General features: G+C 35.8%; 1 long non-coding RNA gene across 1 annotated transcript in view; it reads right to left on the reverse strand.

Moving 5' to 3' along the window:
* Nucleotides 1-22,194: 22,194 nt before the first annotated feature.
* Nucleotides 22,195-25,974, reverse strand: part of LOC141491701 (uncharacterized) — a 107,121-nt gene continuing 103,341 nt past the window's right edge. Inside the window, exon 3 of the long non-coding RNA XR_012469714.1 lies at nucleotides 22,195-22,314. This is a non-coding gene — a long non-coding RNA (uncharacterized LOC141491701). The remainder of the gene's footprint in view (nucleotides 22,315-25,974) is intronic.

Below are 25,974 nucleotides of genomic sequence, written 5' to 3' on the forward strand. Positions count from 1 at the left end.
GTAGCTGAGATGCCTTGTAAGTCTTTGGCCCATAAATAGCCTTCAGGGCATTTTGGTTTGTTACATAAAATTGAGTTTCATCTGTCTTCTTACTGAGTCAAGAGTCATATCTTTCTAATCTTTGCTTTTACTTTACTTTTGATGCTGTCTTCTTAAAAATGGATGGACTATCCTACTGGTAAGCCCTGTAGAGTTCTAGTTTTCATTTAGCAGCTTCTGTATTCCCCCCATCACTTTCGTCAAACCAGTCTTGGTCTTTGCAAGTGTACTGGCCCAGATGAGCAAATGCAACTCCATACACCAGATCTCTGAAAGCTGTCCACTCTTTTTCTGCTCCATGGTTGTCAACTGAGTGTTGGCTCAATTTTCTCACCAAGTTAGCAACAAATTGTTCCTGCTCAGAGAGACACTCTAATCTCTTGACATTAATTCTTCTAGTATTCATTTTGCCTTTGGGCCACCATTTGGTTTAATGGGAATATTTAGCTTAGAGAGGATGAGTCTGTGATCAGTGGTAGAAATGGTAGTAGTAATACTAATAGTAAAGGTAGTAGTAGTAGTAGTAGTAGTAGTAGTAGTAGTAGTAGTGGCAGCAGTAGCAGCATCAGTAGTAGTGGCAGTAATAATAATAATAATAGTAGTAGCAGTAAGAGTAGTGTTAATAATAGAAGTGTTAATAGTGATAGTGGTGGTGGTAGTAGCAGTAGTAGTAGTAGTAGTAGTAGCAGCAGCAGCAGCTATAGTATAGTATAGTAGTAGCAGCAATAGTGCCAGCATTAGAAGCTGAAATCTTACTATATTATGATTCACAAAGATTTTGGAGAAGGAGTATAGAATTCACATTCATTAGCAGTGTTACAACTTTTCCTACTCTACATTCTCCAAATCCAGTGGAAACAGGAGGAAAATGAAATTATTAAGAAAACAGAAAGGGACTGAACTTAAAATTTAATGTTCAGAGGGGAAAGTTTTTCTGACTCAGTTTTGCTTTCCCTTACTCTCTCTTCTCCCTCCCCTCTGCCCTAGGATGTTCCTTTCATGTGCTTTCTTGAGAGTTTTAATTAAATGTCTTTCTTTGGTGAGATTTTGATAAACTATCTCTTTGAATATCAATTCCTACATCCAAAAAATAGACAAATTATATTTCCTAGCAAACCTTCAGCCAAATACAAATACATCCCAAACTAGCTAAGCAAGTCCACTGAGGGTATCCATTTAAAGGCTACAAAGGCTAACATCACTCCAGTATTGATTAGATACAGGAAAAATGGTTAAATTCCCTTAGCGAAGTAACCCCATATAAAAAGGGATTTTCATGCAGGGGAACCAGTCAAATGTTATTGAGTCAGATTTAATCACAAATCCACATGTTAGCTTAAGTTTCATGGCGCAACCTTTCCATTTTGCTCAGTAACCCAGACCACTCCTCCAGTATCGGGCTTCCCTCCCCATTAGAGTGGGAGCAAAGCAAAGCTTGACCATAGAAAGAATATATCACTGGTCCTCAGGGAATCATCAGCTAGCTTTTGTTCCTCCAGCTCTCTTTCCTCTGTCTTACTCATGACCTTTGGGTTATGAGTTGCCTCCACTCAAAGGAAAATGTTGTTGGCATTGTTAGGTAGGCAGACTAAAGAACTCAATTCCTGGGCAAAGAGAAGCTGTTTTGACTCACACTAACACTGTCTGTTGTTCTATTGTTGTGATAAATAAACATACAGCAGAATACTAACACATATCCTTTCTCCTCATCTGAAATTTGAGGATTCAATGATCACAGATCCTTATTAAGTGGCTCCCATTAAATTGTGTGCATTATGTCTGTTATACTTTTATGCTTTTCTATTTGCCTCATCTGTTTCCAGTGAAAAATTTTGAATAGCTATACAATGGGATCATGGTATTTGGGGCCAATCCTTAGGAACCAAGAATATCAGAAGTCCTCCTCATGCCCTAATATTTGAATCAGGTTAAAATGGGCATCAATGGGGGAAAAAAAGGAAGTGATGCAAGGAAAACCTGGATAAAGTTCTAATCTGGTCTCTTACTATCTGAGTGATCCTGGGCAAGTTACTTAGCACTTTTTGCTTCCATTTCTTCACCAATAAAATGAGCTGGAGAAGGAAATATTTGCCAAGAAAACTCCACTTGGGACCATGAAGAGTCAAAACATACTGAAAAATGAAGTTAATAAAATCTAATGGACATTTTGTCATCTTTACTAAAGAGAAACTAATCTCCTTTAGGCTTCCTTGAATACACTTTTGGTTTGGAGATGAAATTCTGCAAGGCTTGCATATTAAATGATATGAAGAATTAATCTTAGATTGATAACACTTTAAATACCTTTGGGGATTCTAAAACATTCTCTAGTCTCACCTCTTCCAGACCAGGGTAGAGAATATTCTGCTCTGCCTATTGAGGAATTTATAATTTGCTCAAATCACCACATTCCTGAAAACGTAGCATATGTATCCTTTTTGCCTTGAAAATTCATACACTTTGCTCTGTGAAGTCTGATGACTTTTATAAAGATGGTAATGAATAACAGAAACCTGGGAAAACTATGATTATATTGGGGGAATTTTTTATAAATTTTATGAATATTCTGAATATTATTGAATCCTAATAACATGTAGGTATGTATGGGTACATTCTTTTAAGTTTCTTGGTTTATGGACCTGTGAGTTCGTGATAAACAGATGAGCTTTTATATGCTTTGTTTTTGTCACTATTACCCAAGGGTAGAGAGATTTCTCATCATCCCTTTTCCTGATTCCCCCCTCCCCCTTTCACCACAGTTTGAATATGGAATAATGGTCAGCTAGATAATGTAGAAACAAATGCTACTCTTTAGAGAGGCACCAGCATCTAGCTACCAAACAGAAGGTAGTATAATACAGAACTTTCAAGGTGATTTCATAATGACATCTAGTGGAGCCATTTCATTGATTTCTTTCTTAAACTTACCTTTGTGTAAGAAGTTTCTTTTTTAAACAAGTGTTTTCCAATTGGTACTTGATGGCATAGAGCCCAAAAGAGGTAGACTTGGTATGCTGACCTTCTGTTTTTAATTATCCACTGAACCACAGATTTAGATACTAGAAAAGGCCATTCACATCTTTGCCTTTCAAGCAGAAGAACGTAAGATATAAAGTGCTCAACAGGATAGGGGAGTTTCTAAATGAGATTGCTCTCATCTTTTTTAGGAATAGGTGCTGTAGAATGGGTCTATTGGAAATAATAATAAATAAATTGTAAATAAATAAACAGGAAGTATTTTCTTCTTTGTAAATTATATATTCAAATAATGTAGCAGATTGCTAATTACACATTTAGTATCATAAAATTCTGTATTATATATCTTGAAGTACTTTCCAGTCTACAACTAAATATGAATTGGATCTTTTCAATGACTATTGGATCAGTCAGATTATAGGACTTAAATGCTTTCCATCTTGGTTTAAAGGTGTCATTGCTATAGTATGAAACAGAACTACCCTTTTGATTGATAGAGAGTATTACCAATCCAATGAAGAGAAAACTAATTAGTCTGCAGAACATGCCTTATACTTAAGAAACATAGCATATTGCTAGTTATATGGCCTAAAGATTCTCTGTTGTTTTACTTAAAGAAGACTCAGGATTCTTCTGTTGTTTATCTAAAGCAGATTCAAGATACCTCAAATAAGTACAAATCTGAAATGAACCTGAACATTCTATTGACTACTGAATTATATCCTGAAATGACCATATTGAATTTATGTACTTCTTAGTTGAATGATTGAATTTCCTTAGATACAAATGAACTATCCCCTTGGCTAAGAGTAGTATAAACCAAAGGGGAGCCAACTACTTGGTCTGCAGAACATACATTGTGCTCATATTATTAGTCACATATCTAGGTTCTTAAAGATTCTCTTTTTTTTCCTTCAAAGGTTTTATATTTTTACAGCTCACTCTTTGCTAACCCAAATCTCTTATTTTTTAGCATCTAGCTTTATCTATTCTAGACTCTTTTGCAAAAAAATATTTTCTATCATTTTAACTATAAATACATATATGCAGGTAGGCATATGTATATAAACATACAGAACAAATATTTCTGTCTTTGGTTGTTGATGATTTCAGTCATCTCTGACTCTTAGTAACCTCATTCAGGGTTTTCTTAGCAATGGTACTGGAGTAATTTGCCATCTTCTTCTCTAGCTTGCTTTGTAGATGAAGAAACTGAGGCAAACAGTTAAATGACTTGCCCAAAGTCATACAACAAGTAAGTGCTTCAGTTCATATTTGTTTCTCTGTCTTTGTTTCCCAAAATAAGAGAAATGTTGATATAATGGGGGAAAGTGTAGGTAAAGAACAAAGCCAGTTGAGCTCCATCTTCTTAACTATCTTCTGAGGAGAGATGAATCAGCATGTTATTTTGGAAAGAAGAGTAGGGAATGCATAGACATTTCCAAACAGAAGGAAATTATATGTAGAGAAAAGACTAGGGTTTCCTGATTTAATCAGAGTACAAAGACAAGTATCAAATGAAGTCTTCTTTTTTACTATCCCTAAAATCCTTTCTTTTATCTCACTTTTTTGGTCTTCTGGGAGTAGGGACCAATAACCTAAGTTCTCAATTTCAGAATCATCTTGATCTGCCACATCCAATAAGTTTCTTAGTTTCCATGTCCTAAGACAGAGGTCTGTTATTTTCTACCTCAAGGAACTTCAGTGGTTCCCCAGTTGAATGTATTTTTTAAGTCCTTTAGTGGGAGGGCTTGTTCAACCCTTTCCAGGGCTCCCTATCCACTTTTGGTGTCCACTGACCCTCTGCCTCTGAGAAGCTGTAGCATGCACAATGGTCATTCCCCAGTAAACCTACCTCAGCTAAGGGGCTAAAGCAAGTTGAGACTAACTAAAATGTCTCAAACCCATCTGTGAGTTGAGAGTGAAGACATCTGTCAGAAGAATGGACAGATAGGAATGATTTGTTCCAACAGCCAGAGAGATAAATGAAACAGGTGCTGGGGAATGCTAAGATCTTGGTCAGACATCAAAGAAATGAAGTTCATCCACTGTATTCTGGTTCATCACCAGTAATCTTGATTTTTATCTTGCCACTGGACTATGATGATTCTGGAAGAGAGACTTTGCACAACTCTCCCTCATTAAATCCAATTAACTCACCTTTCAAGGCATCACTTATAATGTCATTGGTCCTCTTCCTAATAAAGGACAAACCTCAATGACTACTAGAATAAAATACATACTCTTCAACCAGACTTTTAAAGCCCTCCACATTTCCATATAGTTTTAGAGAGTTAAAAAAAGCATTGATTGGTTGTGACTTGTCTACAGTATCTCTGAGCAGGGCTCAAAATGAAGATTTTCCTGGCTCTAAAATCAGATCTGTATTCATTCAACTTGAATTTTTTCCTCCTTTTCAGTTGATACAAGGAATTAGAGGAAAATAGAAAGTCAATATAATTCCTAGTTAAAAATTCTTAAATGAATATTTGGGATTTGATATGTTTTCTGCATAATTCAGGTTTTAGTATAGAGTCTTCTGGTAGCAATAAAAAAACATTTAGTTTACTTCACTAGTAGGCAGATCCTTTAAGTTTAGAATAACTTTTTCTTCTTTATCTGATTTTTGGTGTAGTAATCTGTGGATGTATTAATAATGTCTAGTGGAGAAAAATTCCCCATGCTGATTCCAAATAGCAATAGGTAAGTAATTCTAAAATAATAAGGATGTGGACTCATAAATCAAATGACTACCCAGTAGTTTTGAAGCCACTCTGTTAGTTCTAAATTCAACCAACCTTCAGGAACAAATGTTCACTCAAGATCCAGTATGAAACCAAACTGGGAGTTTAAGAAAAAACAAAGCCATATATCACTCTTTCTGGCAACAATGATGAATTTTCAACCATAGTCTCTTTAGCTTTAGGGAATCTAGAGCTTTCTGTTTGCTGTGCAATACCTTCATTGGGGCAGATTTCAGGAGGAAGGGAGAAAAATTAGAACAATTAGACCTGGGGCAGGGCCAATAGAAGTTTTTAACATCAAAAGAACATCACTACAAACAGCCTCCAGATCATTATCAAAGATTTAGAGTTGGAAGAGACCTTAGAAATCATCTAGCTACCTGACTTTACAGATGAAGAAACAGGTTCAGAGAAAGTAAGTGACTTTTCTCCTCCATTAGAATGTGAACTCCTTGAGGATGGGAATTAGCCTGTCCTTTGGCCCTTCTATGTATCATTCTCACTCGATGTGGTACCTGTAGGTGATTAATGAAGGTTTGTTGACTATTTGCAAGACTTCTTAATCTGGAGAACATAAACTAGGGCTTAAGGCTTTATAACCTGAGCAACTATATATATATGCATATATATATAAAATATAATAATATAATAATATAGATTATATATAAATATATATATAATTATTTACAGTATAATATGTATGATATTATAAATATAACCTATATAGATAACACAAATATATTATATATAATAAAAGTTATCTATCTATAACTTTTTTCCTTTTTATATGTTTTAATATAATTTATTTTCTTTGTAATCCCATGCATTTTATTTTATGTCTTTAGAAACACTATCCTGAGGAGAGATCCACAGATTTTGGCAGGAAAAGTTGAGAACTTCTAGCTTAAAGTTGCATAGATTGTAGGTAGTAAATTTGACTATATATTCTGGCGTGTCTTCACAGTTAATAAATCACATAGAAAGTAATTTGCTTTACTTTACTATTAAAATAAAATAACAACACTTTCTTCTATTTCTTCCTGCCCCTACAATCCGCCTAGGCAATTGGGGTTAAATGACTTACCCAGGGTCATTTGAACTCAAGTCCTTCTGACTAGCATTCTATCCACTGTGCACCTAGCTGCCCCAGATATTTCTTCTTAACAACAAGCCAACCCCAGTTCATATTTATTCCAAGCATCCAAAAAACTTCTTCCTAGATTTAAAGCTTTACCTAAAATGTTTCTTATGATACCTTTAGAAAGAGATGGCTTCATCTGAAAATCACCCAGCAGGAAAGAAAGAGGTGAAGGAGACCGGTGAGAATAAAATCCTAAGAAAGAGCATGTTCAGTCCCAGGATTTGGGAACCTGTACAAAAAACACACCCATATTGGAAATGAAGTTGTATCTACTGCTGTAATCAAAATTGGAACTTCAATGAGATCTTGGCAAGGACAGTGAATGCTGTTCCAAATCCTGACTTGGCTTTCCAATTTTAGATAAAGTTGTTTCCAAGGTTGACTTCGCAAATGATCCTCTTGGTGAGGATGTAGACATATGTGTTATGAACTTGGGATGGGAGAGTAGGGAAAAGGAAGAGGCAGAGCTCATCTTCAAACCTTGTCTGAGTTGTCATGCAGAATGGTTCTCTGGAAACTTTGTACTTTTCAAAGTTCTCTCTTTGAACAAGTCACTGAAGGCCAAAGACTCAAATCTAATTTGAACTGAAGAGAAGATCTAAAAAGGAAATGGGGTACAGTGGAAAATGTGGATTTAGAGTTAGACTTGGATCCAAATCCCAGCTCTGTTTCTTACTTTTTTACTTCTTAAATGAGATAGGTCAGTTGCTCAATCTCTGTGGGTCCCATTTTCTCAAATGGTATAGAGTATAGAGTAGAGTTTGTAGAGGAGTGAAGAAGAAGAAAAAGAGATTTGGAATTCCAAAAGAGATTTGGAATTAATTGATGGTCTGTGTATTTCTAGGCAATGTGACCATGGGCATGTCATTTCACCTTGTTCTGGTTTCTCATCTAAAAAGTGGAGATGATAATAAAAGTTATACTGCTTACTTCACAGGGTTAAGAGTGATAATCAAATTAGATAATGCAAAGGCAAATATGAACTCTTATTATTGGTTTTCTAAATGCTGTCCCATATGAAATGTCTTTCCTTATGTTTTCATCACTCCCTGTGTCTATTTTTGTGCCCATTGTGTTGATATTCCTATTTTTGTATTGATTCAAGTATGACAGTGACCCAACTATGAGGAATGAAGGGTTTAAGAAATGATCATGAGGGGGCAGCTAGGAGGCGCAGTGGATAAAGTACCGGCCCTGGAGTCAGGAGTACCTGGGTTCAAATCTGATCTCAGACACTTAATAATTACCTAGCTGTGTGGCCTTTGGCAAGACACTTAACCCCATTTGCCTTGCAGAAAACCTAAAAAAAAAGATAGAAATGATCATGAGAATATGTGAGCACACTGGACCTCAGAGAAGCAGACCCCAGAGTAAGGAAATCCCAAGTTTGCCATGAACATGATCCTTGAGTTTGATTCAATAAAAACTCATTGAAATCTGATTTATTGTGACTTGGAATTGAAGACTTGGGATGAGATTAATGAGCTGCTTTTGAATTACATCATCTTTGGGGGATTGTCAAATCCAGCCTATGTTAAAGTCACTAAGGACTGTTTAGCTGTATTCCCTTGTTAAAATAATGGGATGAGTGCTGTTTCCAAGGAACTCAAAGGAAAACATAATAGACAGAGACCATGAGGCCTGACTTTGGATTCACTAACCTCCTATGGAGCCACCTTGAATATGCACTCTGACTGAATGCTTCATATTGCTAAGATTGGCTATATGACCCTTTGTGGGGTAGACATGAATCATGTTCAGATTGCTTGGCTGATCTGGGGAGACATAAACCACATTGCCCAGCTTGTGTGTTTTTCAATATTTTCTTATTGTCGATTTACAGCACCAGTGTATGAGGAATCAAACTCTGACCTACATATCAAATTCATTTGGCTGTTGAACATGTTCCCAACCCCACCCCCTTGTCCTTAAAGAGAAGACAAAGTGGAATTAATCACCAACTTGAGTTTTTTTTTTTATTTTTGCTTTTTTAGCTGTCAAGAAGATAATTCTACTAGACTATACATATCCTTGACTTAATATTAAAATAGCTGCTTGTTGTTCTCCTTGCCTCAAACATCTCCCCATTCTAGTCCATCTTTCCCTTGGTACCAGATCCATCTTCCTAAAGCCTGGGTCTAAGTATATCCTTCCCAAACCCTGATTTCCCTGCTACCTAAAGAAATAAATATAAACTCTAAACTCTTCTTTTTGACTTTTAAGTTCTTCACAGCTTGGCCCCTTCCTAGCTTTCCATTCTTAAGTAGTTCTCCCTTCTATACACTCTATAATCTAGAATCACTGACGTTTCTTGATGCAACTCACACACACACACACACACACACACACACACACACACACACACACACCAGTCCACCATCCGACGGACACTATGCATTTTCACTGGCTGCCTCCCAAGCCTTTCTCATCTCCACCTCCTGGATTCCCTTATTTTCTTCCAGATTCAGCTGGAATTCCATCTTCTGTAAGAGGGCTTTCCACATCCCACCACTTCTACTGCTTTCCCTTGAGGATTACCTCCTATTAATGCTGCACATATCATGTATGGAGAAAGTCATTTTCATGCTGTCACCCCTTTGACAATGTGAGTTTTTTCAGGATGGGGACCTACCATGTTTTCCTCAGAGCTTAGCATAGTATCTGGTATATACCATTAAATGGATGCATGTTTATTTAATTGTTTAATGATTGAAAATCCTATTATAGTTGAGCTATTATTAGTTGTTGTTTTTGGTGTGTGTGTGTGTGTGTGTGTGTGTGTGTGTGTGTGTGTTTGTGTGTGTACCCCTTTAGACTATGGCTAATGTAAAGGAAGTGTAAAAAAAGTGTAAAAATTAGACTTCCTACTTACTTGAAGATCAGAGAAAAATTCTTAACCAACTTGAAGGCATTATAGGGACTTGCTCCTTGAGTCAAATCAAAGGATAGGTCTGACAGTGTTTCAAAGCTAGACTGCCAAGTATTTCTGCTGTGAGATGATGTTTGTCCTTCATTCTCAAAGACCATGACATCAAAGAAATGATACCATGACAAGTACATGCATTGGATTTGAGTGAGGGGGTGCTGTGCTAAGTCACCAGGCTCACTTTCTTCTCCAGAGCCCTCTGGGTCTAGTAGCCAGATATGAATCAGGAAGACTAGAGATGATTCTGAATGCCAGGCAAACAGGGTTATATGACTTGCCCAAGGTCACACAGCTAGTAAGTGGAAAGTGTTTTGAGCCTGGATTTGAACTCTTATCCTCCTGACTCCAAGGTCAGTGCTCTGTCCACTGTGCCACCTAGCCTGCTTGGGTTCAGGGTGAGGGGATGGAAGAGAAATGCTCCCATTCTCTTTGTTACATTCTATAAAACTTTCAAGAGGAAAGGTCATGGGCAATGTCAGGAGCAACAAACTTTCATTATGGTGCATTTATAAGAGAAGGTTCAATTCCTAGCTTGAAATACCCAGGAGAAGGAATATGTGTGTGTATATATATATATATATATATATATATATATATATATATATAATAATGATTAACAAGGAATTATAACCACAAAAGTTACTTAATCTCTGATTTGTGGTTGAGTTATTTTTCAGTTATGTCCAATTCTTTGTGATTCCATTTTAGAATTCTTAGAATGTCTTGGCAAAGATATTGGAATGGTTTGCTATTTCCTTCTCCAATTAGCTAGCTAGCAAGCTATCCCTTTGTTTATTCATTAATTTGTTTATTCACTTATCTATTCATTCATTTGTTTGTTTGTTTGTTTGTTATTTATATTGGGGGGCCAGGCTCTTACTTAATCAAGTGTGATTGTTTACCATCTCTTATCTCATAGGGAGGTAGTGTAGTGACTCAAGACCAGCTGGGTCATAGTAATAACATATGGAAATTTCCAGAAAGAGTGTTTTGGGAATGCCAGAGGATATAAGTATAATGCAGAGACTTTCTATCACAAGTTAAGAAAGGCTCCCAAAGTAGAAGCTCTTGGGAGTCATTAAGTTGCTTGTCTGGGACAAAACAGTCAATATTTGCGAATGGAATTGGATTCAAGTCTACCCTACCTCCATATCCAAAAGCATCTACTTTGCCACTAGCTACCCATATTTGGATCTTATTGACTTCCTTGATGGTTGTTTTGTTCCCATTAACCTCGAAATTGGAATTACTTGTTTATTCTTGTTTTTCCTCACCTTGCTCTGCACAATATAGTGAACAATTTCTAAAGTTCTGTAGAGTAGTAAATGACTCAAAAATATTCAATGCCTCATATAACTAGAAGATTGGCTAATTCTCTTAGTGGTCAATTATTCCGCCAACAAGTTAACCAGATACAATTAAAACCAAATGGATTTCTTGAAAAAAATATGTTAGTGTTCACAAAATCCCAGATTCCTTAAATGAACATGAAACTAAAAGTTTTTTTTTCCCCTCTTTTGTTTTGCTTTTGAAACAATGATGTAATGAATAGAGAGGAATGTCTCTGAAAAAGATATCAAGGTTTATTGACTCAGAAAAAAAAATCTTGATCAAGGCAAAACTAAGAGTCATCATATCCATCATGAAGCAATAAATCTGTTTGTTGAAACATGACCTCACCACATGTGTTGTAACAAGTCAAAATTCCAATTTAACTCCCCACCCCCATCCCCCCAAAAAGAAAAGCCTAGCCATGGGCATTCTTCATATGCTTGTGGATTTTTTAAATGCAACAGTTTGTTTTAAACAATCACTAATAAGGAGATTAGAGACCTGGGAAATTATCATTCCTTCTAAATTTTCTGAGTAGATGGGAGATATATTTTTATATGACCTTCACAGCATCTAGTATGCTAAAGGAATTCTAAAAAGCAAGGAACAGGAATGTAAGATACAAGTTATATGTATATATATATATATATATATATATGTACTCACACACCTACATATGTATATGAATATGTGTGGATACATAAATAGATTAAATATTAAATGGATGGATGGATGAATAGATAGATGGATAGATAGATAATGAATTAGATAGATAAATATTTATGATTATATATAATCTCATTAGTAAGGTAACTAAGAAAAGGAAATTCTACTGTACTGGTCATATAGAATTGTCAATGGCTCAGGAAAGCATGAAGAGACCTTAGATAGTTATCTAGTTCATCTCTCTTTAGGTTTAACAACTAAAAACTCTTAGGCTAAGAATTTCCATCCCAGTAGCCTCTGTCACTCAGGGAAAATCCCTGAGGCAAAGGTGAAAAAGCTTGCCATGATGAATTGTATTGATGCTATGATTAGAAGTAATGCTATGGGGGCGGCTAGGTGGTGTAGTGGATAAAGCACCTGCCTTGGAGTCAGGAGGACCTGGGTTCAAATTCGGTCTCAGACACTTAATAATTACCTAGCTGTGTGGCCTTGGGCAAGCCACTTAACCCCATTTGCATTGCAAAAAAAAAAAACTAAAATAAAAGAAGTAATGCTATGTTCTTTGGAAGACCAAAATGCTATGACAATATAGGTGCACATCACATGTCAGTTCTGCTCAAGACAAAGAATGAATGAAGTATTCAAACTAGAGGAGGAAATGTGGTCATCTTTTGCAAATTGTCCCTTATCTTTGGCCAATGTCCCCTCTCATGCTTTTCTATTTGATTTTTTAGTTCTTTCCACAACTTGGGTTATTAATCTCCCTTAAAGCTCAACATCATTCACTTCAGGAAATTCTTCCTTCTAGCTAAGAAAAATCCATCATTCCTCAACAATTCATTACCTACTTCAGAACAACCCCAGGGCTTACATTTCAGAGGTTTGAGAGCTTGAGTGAGTAACCAAAGTTCTCATCCACTCTGTTAGGTGTCTTATTGCTTTTCTAAATTCAAGACTCATTTCAGGGAGAACAGGGTTTGTTTATTCTTTAAGGAGTTTTGTTTGAAGAGGTGACTTTAGGTGAAGCAATGTAGTATAATGGAAAGAGCACTGACTGGACTAGGACTTTGGGAGTCTGAGTTTTAGTAGATGGATACCTGGAAGCATCCTGAATCCTAATCCCAGCTCAGAAATTTCCTATATGTAGAGCCTCAGTTCTAATAATTAAATCATTTAACCTCTCTTCCTCTCAGTTCTATTATGGGAATACTCCAGTTCTGTTGCTCTTTTAGCTCACCAGAAGCATCCTTCCCCTATTACTAGTAGCAGACAGGATCGGGGGCAGGGAGAGAGATGTTATATATTTTATACTATTCCCATATGATTTTTGCTTTCATCTCTTAGATTTTTATTTTTTTTAAAAAAGTATTTCATTCTGTAGACAATCTTCAACTTTTGTGGGAGAAATTTTAAAAAAAAGATGAATGTTGATACATTGAACCAAAAGGAAATTGGGGTTTAGGGTGTCATGTCCATGAAAACTATAATCTTTCATCAGAGATTGATGAAAATACTTTCTGCATACAATTCTTTATAACAAAATATTAATTCTGATAATATGTACTTTTCCTAAGGGTAACCATGAAATAATCCACAAAATGTAATACATAAAATAAAATTGGTAACATGTAAAACATTTTTGTTACTAATTCCCTAGAATTTTGACCTTTCATGCTAACAGCTCAATTAAAATGAAAAAAATAAAAGAAAATACTCACATTTCAATACACATGAAATATACTGTACCATAAATACTGAACAGCAAATACAATTCTGAAAACTAAAACATTTTTTTAATCTGAACTTTACCTTCCACTGCATCAGACAGCCATGTGAGGACATTTTACTGTAGATTGCAAATCATTGATTCCTTAATACCTAACTCAGTCTGGTAGCAGCTGAAGACCTTCTGACATCAAGTCTATCTAATATCTTTATATTCTCACTGAGCCACATCACTGACTTTGCACAATTGGACTTCGAGCCTAAAGGACTTACACTGGGCTTTGGGGCCACAATTGCTACACAATACTTGAGTATTAAAGACAAGTAAGAAAATATACAGTAGAATGTAAGGGGAATTCTTTATTTTAAAATGGTAAGCTGAACAGGACCAGTGAAGTACCCAGTAGGATACCAGCTGTCCCACAAACCTGCATGCCTCACACCTCTCATTGTTTTCTCTACTGCACATAGCTGTCAGTGGAAATGTGGAAATGAATTTGCTAATAAAATCTCATGAATGCTTGAATCCAAGAAAGTTAGAGTCAAATGTTGAGCTCTGGCTGTGTATAACTTAGAGAGAATAAGTATTTGTTATGGTAATATCTGTTTAAAAGCTTCTTGATTTTTAGTTGAGTTCTCAAGGACATTTTGAGGTTGATAGTTATAATATGGAAATTTGTTGGTTTATTGAAATTCTGATACAAAATTACTAGATTACATCTCACTAAGTAAGCTAAATTTTTGCCGAATATAATGATGCAGAGTTTCTAGAATTTCTTTTCCTAGACTTCATATTCAAAAGTCCAGGTTCCTTTGGGATTGGCCCATCCAGAATCAATAAGTTGGCTTTGAATTGACATCATAAACTCCTGTTTCCATAAACAAGTATGTATAACTCTATTATTTGATCAATTTTTGTCAATATATTCTTGGTTACATTAATATGGATGTCACCCATGGAGAATGTTTTGATTTTACTCTTGGATTCTTATTTGTTTCATAGTGTGCATTCAGAGCTAATGCTTTTTTGACTGTGATCAGCAAATCCAATGGTATATACCAGTTCATGAACTTGATTCTTGCCCTTTGAAGTGATATCTATTTATTTAAAAATTCCATAATTTAAAAATCTATTTATTCAAAAATATTTCCTTTGGTTTTTGACCTTTTTATCCTGTGCTCTGCGAATGGTTATCAATATTTTTCTTCTTTTTAATGAGGATGTGTTTATCTTTATAATTGTGTTAGGGGTAAAGGTGATATTGGTAATTGCTACTCCTGATCTTCTCACTAATTAGTTGCAACTAAGAGCAAGTTACTTAATGTTTTGGACTCTCAGATCTCCATTAGCTATGATATTCTATGGTTCTGTGGTAGGAACTTCATTTTGCTAATACAGAAAATTATATTTTGACTTTCTTCCAAAGATCAACATTTTTCATTTCAAACTCAGTAAATAATAACAATGGAATCTAGTATTAGTTTCCTCCCCAGCATTGGGGAATTGAGGGTGGTGCTTCTTATTTCCATTGAATCCACAGCTGGAGAGCTTCCAAATATGGGCTTGAATCCATAAGAATAAACACATGGGATTAATTTTTACTAAGTCAAAGTAATTGTCAGAAGTACCACTATACAATAAGAGGCAGAGTTATATTTTAGTAGTGCATCAAATGCTCCACATTTAGATGAATTGCAACCATGGCAAGTGTTAAGTAACAATAAACATACTATATCATGGGGTTGGAAGGAGGCAAGAATCTGGCCTACACCATGCAAATTAATCATCCTAACATGGAGTCTTTCACATGGAGCCTTGGGTAGGAGAATATTATGCAATGGCAGGAATCATTAATTCATCTAGTTATTCGTCTATTAAAATTCTTATTATATTGACTATTGTTCACTAAGCCCTGAATATATAATAACAAAATCAAAAGCAAAGCCTGCCTACCTCAGTTTCTTCATTTGTAAAATATGGATAATATTATTTTCATTATTATAAGCATCTATAGAAATATTTGATTATTTTTCTAAGAATATAATAACTGTAAATGAAAATAACACATATAGAGTTGAGATGCAAAATCATATGTGAGCTCTGAAGAAAGAAAGAATACAAAAATTAAAAACTGGCTTCTGGCTATTTTCTCTTCATATTTATTCTATATTTACTTAAAGATGTACTTGATGCCTTTCCTGGTTATACTATATACTCCTTGAGAATAAGGGTTATTTCATTCTTTATAATTGCATATTCAGTGTTTAGCACAGTAGACATATAGGAAGCATTTCATAAATGTGTATTGATTGAGTAATTGATTAGGATTTCAACACATGAAAAGGGAGGCAGAGCCTTCCAGATGTTAGAAAGAGTATGAGTTAAGGCAATGAGTTGGGAATTCTTTATTTTCTCTGTATAACAGATTCTTCATCAAAACTCTTTGTAAAAAAACTTAGCACTGATTCCTGACTGAGGAATTGAGAGTGTTTCTTTTCCTTCCATCTAATTCAGGGCTCAAGATCTCCCAAATACGGGCTTATAGCCATAGGACTGAACAATTGCACTTGAAGTTTGACTGACCTTGCTCAATGCTGCTTCCCACTGGAAAAGAAAAGTAGAATTAACACTACCCCAAACTAGGCCCAAACAAATCAAACAAATTTTTTGAGTGGTTTCCACACAGTTAAGCCTCTTGGGTGATTCAGTTTAGAAAATGAATTTCTTTACAGTGAAAATGTGTTTGGCAGTTCTATTTCAGACAAAGTTCATCTTTAGGGCAAAGAAAAGACTTTAAAAAACTCTAGCTATGGAACTAGGTCACATTATTGGTTACTGAGGGGAAGAGGCTCAGGTTCGTTACATTTATTGCATGAAATGGCTAATTGATCTTTCATATGGCATTTTGCCATTGCTATTGGTTGGTTGGTTGTAATAATATGTGCTGTGGGTTAAATCCCACGCCCCTCAAGGATACCCTCACCTTTTTTGGAATTTCCTTCTCATTAAGCATTTTCATTTAAAGTGAAAGAGATCAGAAAAATGGACCTGAGCCATCAACTTCTTATGCAGAGAGAGAAAACAAATGACAAATGAATGACACCTTTTTAAAAAACTTTTTATTATTCCAACTACATGCAAAGATAATCTTCAACATTCATTTTTTAAAGATTTTCCATCCCATATTTTTTCCTGCCTTACTTCTCTCCCTCTCCCCTGAATAATGTTTAAGCTATGAAAAAGTTGCCTTCAAAATCCTCAGATAAGATGGGGAAGAGTGGGAGATGATAGAACTCAAAATGAAGAGAATGCTACCATTTCAATTTCCAAAATTATTGAATTTCAAGATTGGAAAGAACCCCAATCTCCTCCACAATATTGTACCCAGCAAGGGACTCCCTATCTTTTACCAGACTCATTTTCTCTTTTTTTCTCCTTTTAGTAGGAAGGCAAGAATCATTCAAAGCAACCCATTCCACCTTTAGCTAATCACCATTATCAGGAAGATTTTCCTGACATACAGCCTACCAAAGGGCAGTGTCAATTGGAATACAGAACAAAGAATGGACCACAGAGTCAAGAAAATCTGCTTTCCAATCATCTTTTGACACATATTTGTGTTATTCTGTGCAAGTCATTTCATCTCTCAATGACCTAGGCATCCCTCTAAGATTATAAATATCAGAGAAGGTTCTGGGACATTACAGGTCTTACTTTTTTTAGGGGCTACATTTTCATTTGCAAATTACATCCAGTGATTGTTGTACCTTTCTTACTAAAACATCTTTTGATATCATATTTAGTCTTTAGAGAATTTTCAGATCAACCTAGATGTCATGTAAGAGATGTCAAAGACCTGCCTCTAGGAAAAACATTCTATGTTCCCCTACCATATGGATGGAACACTTTGATTTATGATTTTGTAAAGTGGAACAGAATTTTAATCTATATTTGACTTTTTGTCACTTCTTCCTCTCCCCATTTTCTATATGTTCTGAAGACTATCCCAAATCAACAAATCCTTGCTCAGAAGTGGTTGAAGCAATTCAGTTCACACTCTAAGTTATAAAGGCAGACATGCTAAAATAAACCAGCTGACCACTTCACTCAATCGTCAATCATTAGCAGCGCTAGCATTTGTTCTCATCCCAGAAATATCAATGTGTTATTTGCCTGCTTTCAATTTGATTTGGAAGGATTATGGTAGACCACAGAATAGGCTCACTCTATCTGTGCCAATGCCAAACAGCAGCCACATTGCCAGACAGCTTTTATCCTTATGTTGGACCTGAGGTTATTCTCAAAAAAAAAATGGTCTAGAGATGGAGTTTCTCACTTTTCTTACTAGACTTATTTGCTTCATTTCATTTTGTTGGCCACTAATGGTGGCATGCAATGGAACCATATGGAATAATTAAAGTCAAAGATGTGGGCACCAAAGGGTGATTTGTACAGAGATCTTTACTGCAGATTTGTTGTTCTGGGTGTTCAAAGGAAGTCTGTTCACAGATTTTCTCCTCTACCTATCTCCATTTGCATTATTATAGCTATTAAACATGATAATAATAGCTGACATTTATATAGCAAATGGCCGTAAGACTTTTTTCTTATGTTATTTCATTTGAGGACACCCTTCTTTGAATTCTGACCCTGTCCTTCCCAGCTTATTTAGTTTGTCCTTGTTCTGTTCTTTTTTTTTTTCTTTATAGGTCTCCTTCACTTAACCAACCTTGGCATTTATTAAGTGACTACTATAAGTCAGACACTCTGTTAGGTATAGCTATGCTAAAATGAGATAGTATCTACCTTTAAGGAGGTTATATTTTATTAGGATTATGCAACATATCAGTCAAACAAGAAATACTGACATTGAGCCCTTACTATGGGTTTTTCACCATATTAAACCTAGATTGTGAAAATTTTAGGGGGGGGAAGGGAAATATAAAGTCTTCTACTTTGGGGTTTTTAAAAATCAGTCTCCCAAGTACAAGATGGGGAGAAGTATCTCTAGACAATTTCATGTGGAACGATGGAGAGTTCTGAATGAACTCAAATCTTCTTATGTTAATGAGGTGATATGAAAGTCAAACAAAACTAATGCAGTCTCAGAATACCTTAAAAGAATCCTAGTGTTCAGGAATAGGAAAATGATAGTTTCTCTATTTACCCTGTCTACTCTATCCTGGTCAAATCATATATAAAGTGCTGGGTTCAGTTCTAGAGGCACATTTTAAGATAGCATTCTGAGAAAGTCAACCAAAATGATGAAGATCTGAAAATGAGGGTGAAGACTAGTTGAAGGAACTGGGATGGACATAATTTCAAGCATCAGAAAGGTTATCATGTCCAAGAGCAATGGGTTTTAGGATAATTTAATTAGAACTGGAATGAATATTAGAGGTCATTAAATTCAGTCCCCATATGGGGAAACAGAGGCAGAAAGAGATTAAGTACCTTGGTCAGATTCTCACTGCTGATATGAAGCAGAATTTGGACTCATTTCTTGTTCACTCTAAGTCTAGACCCTATTCACTGTATCAACTTACTCTGCCTGGCAATGAAAATGTCCTTAAAAAGAATCAGAATGTAAGTGTGTTTCTGGCGTGTGTGTGCGCACACACACACACACACAGATCCAGGATCAAAATGTGGTTAGCAAATAGAGAAGTTCTGAAAGCAATTATGCTTCCTGAGAATGACTTTCCTAAAGCAGAAAGATAAAAACCAAAGAGAGAGAGAAGAAAGGTGAAAAACAGACATATATAACTAGATTTTTCCATCAGTAAAATAGGGTTCTACTACTTTTTTGTTTCATATTTGGATTTTTGCCCAGAATCTGATATAACACCTCATGAAACCTTAATACTAAAATGAATCACAGAAGTAGGCAGTGCAGTTTGTGAAATAATAATCTTCAGGAATATAATAGAGAAGTGCAGATCATGAAATCAAGTCAGATTTCAATATCTTTTTGGTTGCTAATGCCAAATAGAGTAGGTGTTGCACATAGCTAGTGTAGAGAATTGAAAAAATTATAAATGCATGACTTCTGATATCCCCAAAAGATAATGTTCTCCTAAAGATAATATCCTCCAAACTTTAAATATTTTATTTTACTTTTTATAACTATCTGAAATTTCATGAATTGAATTGAAAAAAAATTGTGAATGTATAACTTCTGATACTTCCAAAAGATAATGTTCTCCTAAGTGTCCCTCTAAACTCTAAATATTTTATTTCACTTTTTTATAACTGCTTGAAATTCCACCAATTAGAAAAGAAGGAGGGGGGAGGAAAGGGAGGAAAGAAGGGAGGAAAGGAAGGAAGGGATGGAGGAAGGAAGGAAGGAAGGAAGGAAGGAAGGAAGGAAGGAAGGAAGGAAGGAAGGAAGGAAGGAAGGAAGGAAAGAAGGAAGGAAGACTTAGTATCATATGCTAAGCATTGTGCTAAGTATTTAAGTTAACAAGTAGTATATTCCCGATGATTTGCATGAAGATCTAGAAAAAGACTTGGTTATCAGATTTACAGCTATAAATCACAAGATTGGTGATAAAATCACTGTTCATAAAAGATTTTACTAGGTCTGAAATAATAGGTCAAAACTGAAATTTAAGAGGGAGGAGTTAAAAAAAAGTTATGTTAAAAAAATAAAGCAACTAGAAAAGTACAAGATGGGGAAGTCCAGATTAGAAAAGAGACCTAGGAATTTTAGAAGATTGTAATTAAATAAACTCAATATGCATCAATAGTCCAATGTGACAGTTATAAAGGCCAATGCGATCTTGTGATGCCTCAATAGAAAGTCAGTATCCAGAACCAAAAAATTCATTGTCCTATTGTGCTCTGACCTAAACAGATCACCCATGGGGTGTGGTATTCAGTTCCAGATGTCAAACTTTTAGAGGAACTTTTGCAACTGGAGAGTCTTCAGAGGAAGGTGATCTATGTGATGAACAATCTGGAAAGTACTTTGTATAAGGAGAAGTTGAAGAAACTAGGGGATAAATATCGCAGACAAGAGGAGGCGTATGGGAGTGATGTTTTTTAATCCTTGAAGGCTTATAATATGAATAAGAGAGTAGACTTGAGATATATATATATATATATATATATATATATATATAGAGAGAGAGAGAGAGAGAGAGAGAGAGAGTGAGAGAGAGATACCCCATAAGTATGTGGATATGCACATTTTTTTGCATGTTATCCCACTAAATGTGGGCTCCTTCAGAACAATAACTGTTTTTTCTCTCGTTTTGCTCCTTATCATGGTTCTAATAAGTAATAAGTGCTTAATAAATGAAAAATAAGGGAAATGAAGAAGAAAGAGAAGAGAATAAATCAAGATCATTTGCTTAACCTGGAGAACGAGAGACATGGGATGGGGGAGGGGGAAGAGAAAGAAGGGGAAGGTCAAAGAAATGGAGGCAGAAATATATCTTTATTTTAATTATTAAGAGACCTGTCAGATGGAGAGGTGATTAGGTTTCTTCTAATTATACCAAGATCATAAATGAGTAATCAATGGGTCTGTGTTTCAGAGAGGTGGTAGTAGTAGTAGTAGTAGTAATAGTAGTAGTAGTAGTAGTAGTAGTAGTAGTAGTAGTAGTAGTAGTAGTTATTGCTGTTAAGTGGTTTTTGAATCATATCTGATTCTTCAAGTTCCTATTTGGGGGACTTCTTGGCAAAGATATTAGAGTGGTTTGCCATTTCCTTCACCAGATTGCCTTTCAGATGAGAAAACTGAGGCAAACAGGTTTCAGTGATTTCTCCAGGGTTACATAGCTAATAAGTATCTGAGGCCAGATTTGAACTTAGGAAGAAAAGTCTTGACTTTTGGCCCAACACTCTATCCATTGTGCTACCAAGGAGGGGTGGGGAGAAATCCTAATAATAAAAGCTGCCCCCAAACTGAATTGGTTGCCTCAAGAAGTGATGGATTCCCCATCCCCGGAAATTCTTAAAAGGAAATCTGATGCCTGGGATATTGTGAAAGGATTACAGGTTGGATGGTAGATCAGTTTTCCACTTTGAGAATCTGCAATTCTGTCACCTAAACTTAGAACTAGAGAAATACTTTCTGCAAAAATATAAGCTGAAAGCTAGAGATGTACTTCCTGCAGTTATTAAACTGACTGGTTTGCTGTTTCTCCTAGACAGGACTCCATATCCTATCTCTTGTGCTTTTTTGTCGTGACTTTTGCCCATGCCTTAAACCTTCTCTCTCCTCACCTCCAACTCTCCAAATTCCTAATATTTTACAGACTCAGTTCAAGTCCTACTTTTTACATGAAGTCTTTCATGTGGAGCAGTTAGGATAGAGCACTGGTCCTGGAATCCAGAGGACTTGAGTTCAAATCCAGTCTCATACACTTAATAATTGCCTAGCTGTGTGACCTTGGGCAAGTCAGTTAACCCCACTGCCTTAAATTAAAAAAAATTATATATTATCTACAGGAATACATACATACATACATATTTATGTATATAACTGCATATGCTTTTGTTTCCTCTAGAGTGTAATCTTCCTTGAGAGCAAGACCATTACTTTGTATTGGTACTCCCAATACTCAACAATGAGTCCAACACATTAATAGATGCTCTTGTTGCAAGGGATAGCAAAAAAAATTGCTCTTACAACTCATTTGATTTCATCACACATTTATTAAACAATGTTATGTCCCAAGCATGGGACTAGGCATTCTTCATGGTGGCAGAGAGTAAGTGCATTCCAAATAACTCCTCAACCATGGTAAGTTGACCACTGGAAAAAAAAAGGAAGAAACAACCAATTCAAATCAGGTTAAAGAGCATGGAAGCAGAAAAAGCAAATCAATGGTTAAACAAGCTTAGTATGTATCCCTGGGCTGGATGAATGATGACTTCACCAGCCCTGGTGCTGACAGTGGACCTAGAGATTCTATGCCCGAGACAATCTGAGCATGTTCCTTCCACAGGTGTGTTTATTGTGGTATTCTAAGGGTGCCTAGTAATGCCTTCTGGGAAGCTTGGACTAGACCATGTTAGAGGAATCTAATCCCAACCATCTTAATTGATTTGAAGAAAGACAGAGGACCAAGAGAAAGTATTTTAATGATTCTAAATTCTACCTGAAGGTTAATTTGAGGATTCTTATTCATGATTTATCAAGCCCAGAGAGATATAACAATCCTTTTTTTCCCTCTGGGACAATAAAAGAAGTCCATTTTGGGAAAGGACTGTTAAAGTTAGAAGCAAATTGTTCAATCAAGTCTGTTTGCTCCTCCAGTAAGTGTTTTGTACTGCATACTCATTAATGTACTGTATACATTATTGTCTTCTTTTGTTTAAGATCCTGGAATAATGGTTGAAAGTGTCAGAGAGGCAGATTTCATTTCAATGTAAGGAAAAACTTCTTAACAATTATGGCTATCTCAAAGTGTAATGAGTTGCTTCCCAAGTTAATGAATTTCCCATGCCTGGGAGGCACCAAGCAGAAACTGGATGGCCATTTTTCAGGGGTACGCCTGTTTAGGCAAATCCTGGACTAGATGACCTTGAGATCCCTCCTAATTAGGAGGTGCTAAGCAGTAGCAATTTGTGTTGAATTCACTTTGAAACAGAAGAGGAAAAAGGTACTCTACCACTTGAACTCCTCAATTTTTCTGATTTGGTATTTTATGAACATTAAATCATAGAATTATAGATTTAGAGTTCTAAGAGACTTTATAGGCAATCCAGCAAACTCAAAATCACACAGAAAGTAAATGGTCAGGGTAAAATTTGAACACAATTTGCCTCCCAGTCCATCACTCTTTCCATTGTTCCTCCCTACTTTAGTCACTCCAGCAGAGTACAAAGGCACTATGAGAGAGACTGAGGTCTCTGCTCCTGCTGTTAGTATAGGAGGTCTTCCCCAGCCTTAGGAGACGGAATTCTGACTGTTCCAGGCTCTCGGCAATGGATCCTCAGAACCTAGGAGTGGACTCTTTTTGTTGTTATTGTTGAATCATTTTAGTTGTGTCTGATTTTCATGGGCTCATTTGGGTTTTTCTTAGCAAAAATACTGGTATGGTTTGCTATTTCCCTCTTCAGCTCATTTTTCAGATGATGGGTAGTTCAGATGCCCTGAAATTGCCAGTACAATTAAGGTCCCACTTCTCCCAGTTTCCAGATTGAACCTGGGGAAAGAAATCAGATGCATTCTCATACTGAAATGTCTCTCCGCCGTGTTGGCTCTTCTTCCATGAGTTAGTTCCTTTGGGAGTTCATTTTGGAGATGGACCCAGGTCAGATATGCTTTCTCCTCCTCCCAGTTGATTCTTTATTACTGTAACCACACGTAGCTTCCTTCTCTCCTCTCTCTTCCTTCACCCCTTTCAGTCTTTCACCTTCTCTTAAGTTCCTTGAGGACAGACTCTTTCCTCTTGTTTTCAAGATTTTTATATTTTTATATTCCCAATATTTGGCATAATGTCTGATATGCAATAAGCACTGAATAAATATTTGTTGTCTGCCTAATTAAGTCTTTGGATTAGTGTCCAAGGTGGGATGCAACGGAACATATAGAAAAGTCCGATGCTTTCAATCTCTATTAAATAGAATAGCAAACAAGTGGTAGAGAGAAATCCCTGTCAGATCCTGAGCTAAGTGCTTTACAAAAATCTCATTTGTTCCTCACAAGAACCCTGAGAGCTAAGGCGGTAGGATGTCCATTTTACAGTTGAGGAAACTGAGGCAAACAGAGGTTATACAACTAACTCTGAGATCACACATCTAGTATGTCTCTGAAGTAATTATTTGATCTCAGGTCTTCCTGATCTCAAGGCTAGTCCTCTATCCACTATACAATCTAGCTAGCTGCTTCGAAGGGTATTACCTTCATGATAATTTGATTTCAGTTCTCTTTTTATTTTCCCTATCCCATTTTCCTACTTTACTACAATATACTATCTGGTCTATTTTTAATTTTAAAAAAAGACAAATTTAAAAGAATTTTAAGAAATCTGTAAAACTCATATAGGCAACTCTAAGTCTGAATTTTTGAATCAAAGAAACAGAATCATAAAAATGTTAAAAAAATAAAGTGATAGCTTTATTTTCTTGGAATCAGTGAAGACTATAATTTACATTGTCTGAAGATTATTTGAATCTTATTTTAGGGGTACACTAGAATTTAAAGCTAGCAGGACCCTTAATCCAATCTCTTATTTTACTAAGTGCTGGTTTCCTTTAAATTCCAACTAAAATCCCATTATCTACAGGTAGCCTTTCCTATTAATTCTTAATTTTAGTGCCTTCCCTCTTCAAATTATTTCCTATTTATCCTGGATATAGCTTCTGTATACATTTTTGTTTGCACATAGTCTAGACCTTTAGAATGGGAGCTCCTTGAGGGCAGGGCTGTCTTCTGTCTTTTTGATTACCATCACAATGTCTGGCACATTATAGGTACTTAATGAATGTTTATTGATTGATTGACATGGCAGACAATTAAGAAATATTTGTTATCTGGTTGATTGAAAATAGAGGTCCAAAGGGATTGTGTCTAAAGTCTAAAATATGCCTAAAATCACAAAAATAAAAAAAAAGAGTAGCATCAACTTTCAAACCCAGGTCTTCCATCTTAAGAGATGGGGAGGAGGTAAGTAGACTCGAGTTTGGTGACCTAGTAGTTTCAAAATTTGTTTGATGTTCTTAACCTTTGACCTATGGCAATATTTGTAAATGTGGATGCTGCTACATGAAGAAAGTTCCATTCATAAATAAGCAACATAATCCCACATCAGTTGAAATAAATCTTATGCTTCCACAATTGTCTTAGCTCTTTGGGAAAGAAAACACCCCATAACTTTACAGTTCTGTTAGGGATATCTACTGCCAGGCAACCAACTGTAGGCTCAAGAGCACAAGCCTGAGTTCAATGCCAAGAAAATTAACCTTGAGGACAATATGTTTGACATATAATAAATACAGCTGCATCCTGTAAATACATATGACAGTGCCTACATGTAGCCAAAGAAATTCCCTCTTCATGTCTTACACAAATAAGTAATGTGGAGCTAAAGGCTTACCCATGAAGAGCTCAATTCAAAACACCTGCCTTATCCCAATGGTGTGCATATGTATAAATATATGTATGTATGTATATATATATATATATATATATATATATATATATATATATATATACTGATTTAGAGGTGATTTGCTCTATTTATATTTAAAACAACTGTACATAAATCCCTCTTGTTTCTCCTACTAGATTTTAAACCTCTGGTTGGGGATCGTGTCCAAGCTAATCTTTTCAAATCGTGAAATCCTCTGCATGAATTCATTCATTCAGCTTAACAGTACATTGCTAATAAGAGGGACATTTGAGTTGTGACTCAATGAGAAGGTTTCACCTCTTTAGAGATTTTCCTTCTGGGTTTAATGTCCCTCG

The sequence above is a fragment of the Macrotis lagotis genome, chromosome 6 (genome assembly GCF_037893015.1).
Source record: "Macrotis lagotis isolate mMagLag1 chromosome 6, bilby.v1.9.chrom.fasta, whole genome shotgun sequence".
In the NCBI taxonomy this organism is placed as follows: Eukaryota; Metazoa; Chordata; class Mammalia; order Peramelemorphia; family Peramelidae; genus Macrotis; species Macrotis lagotis.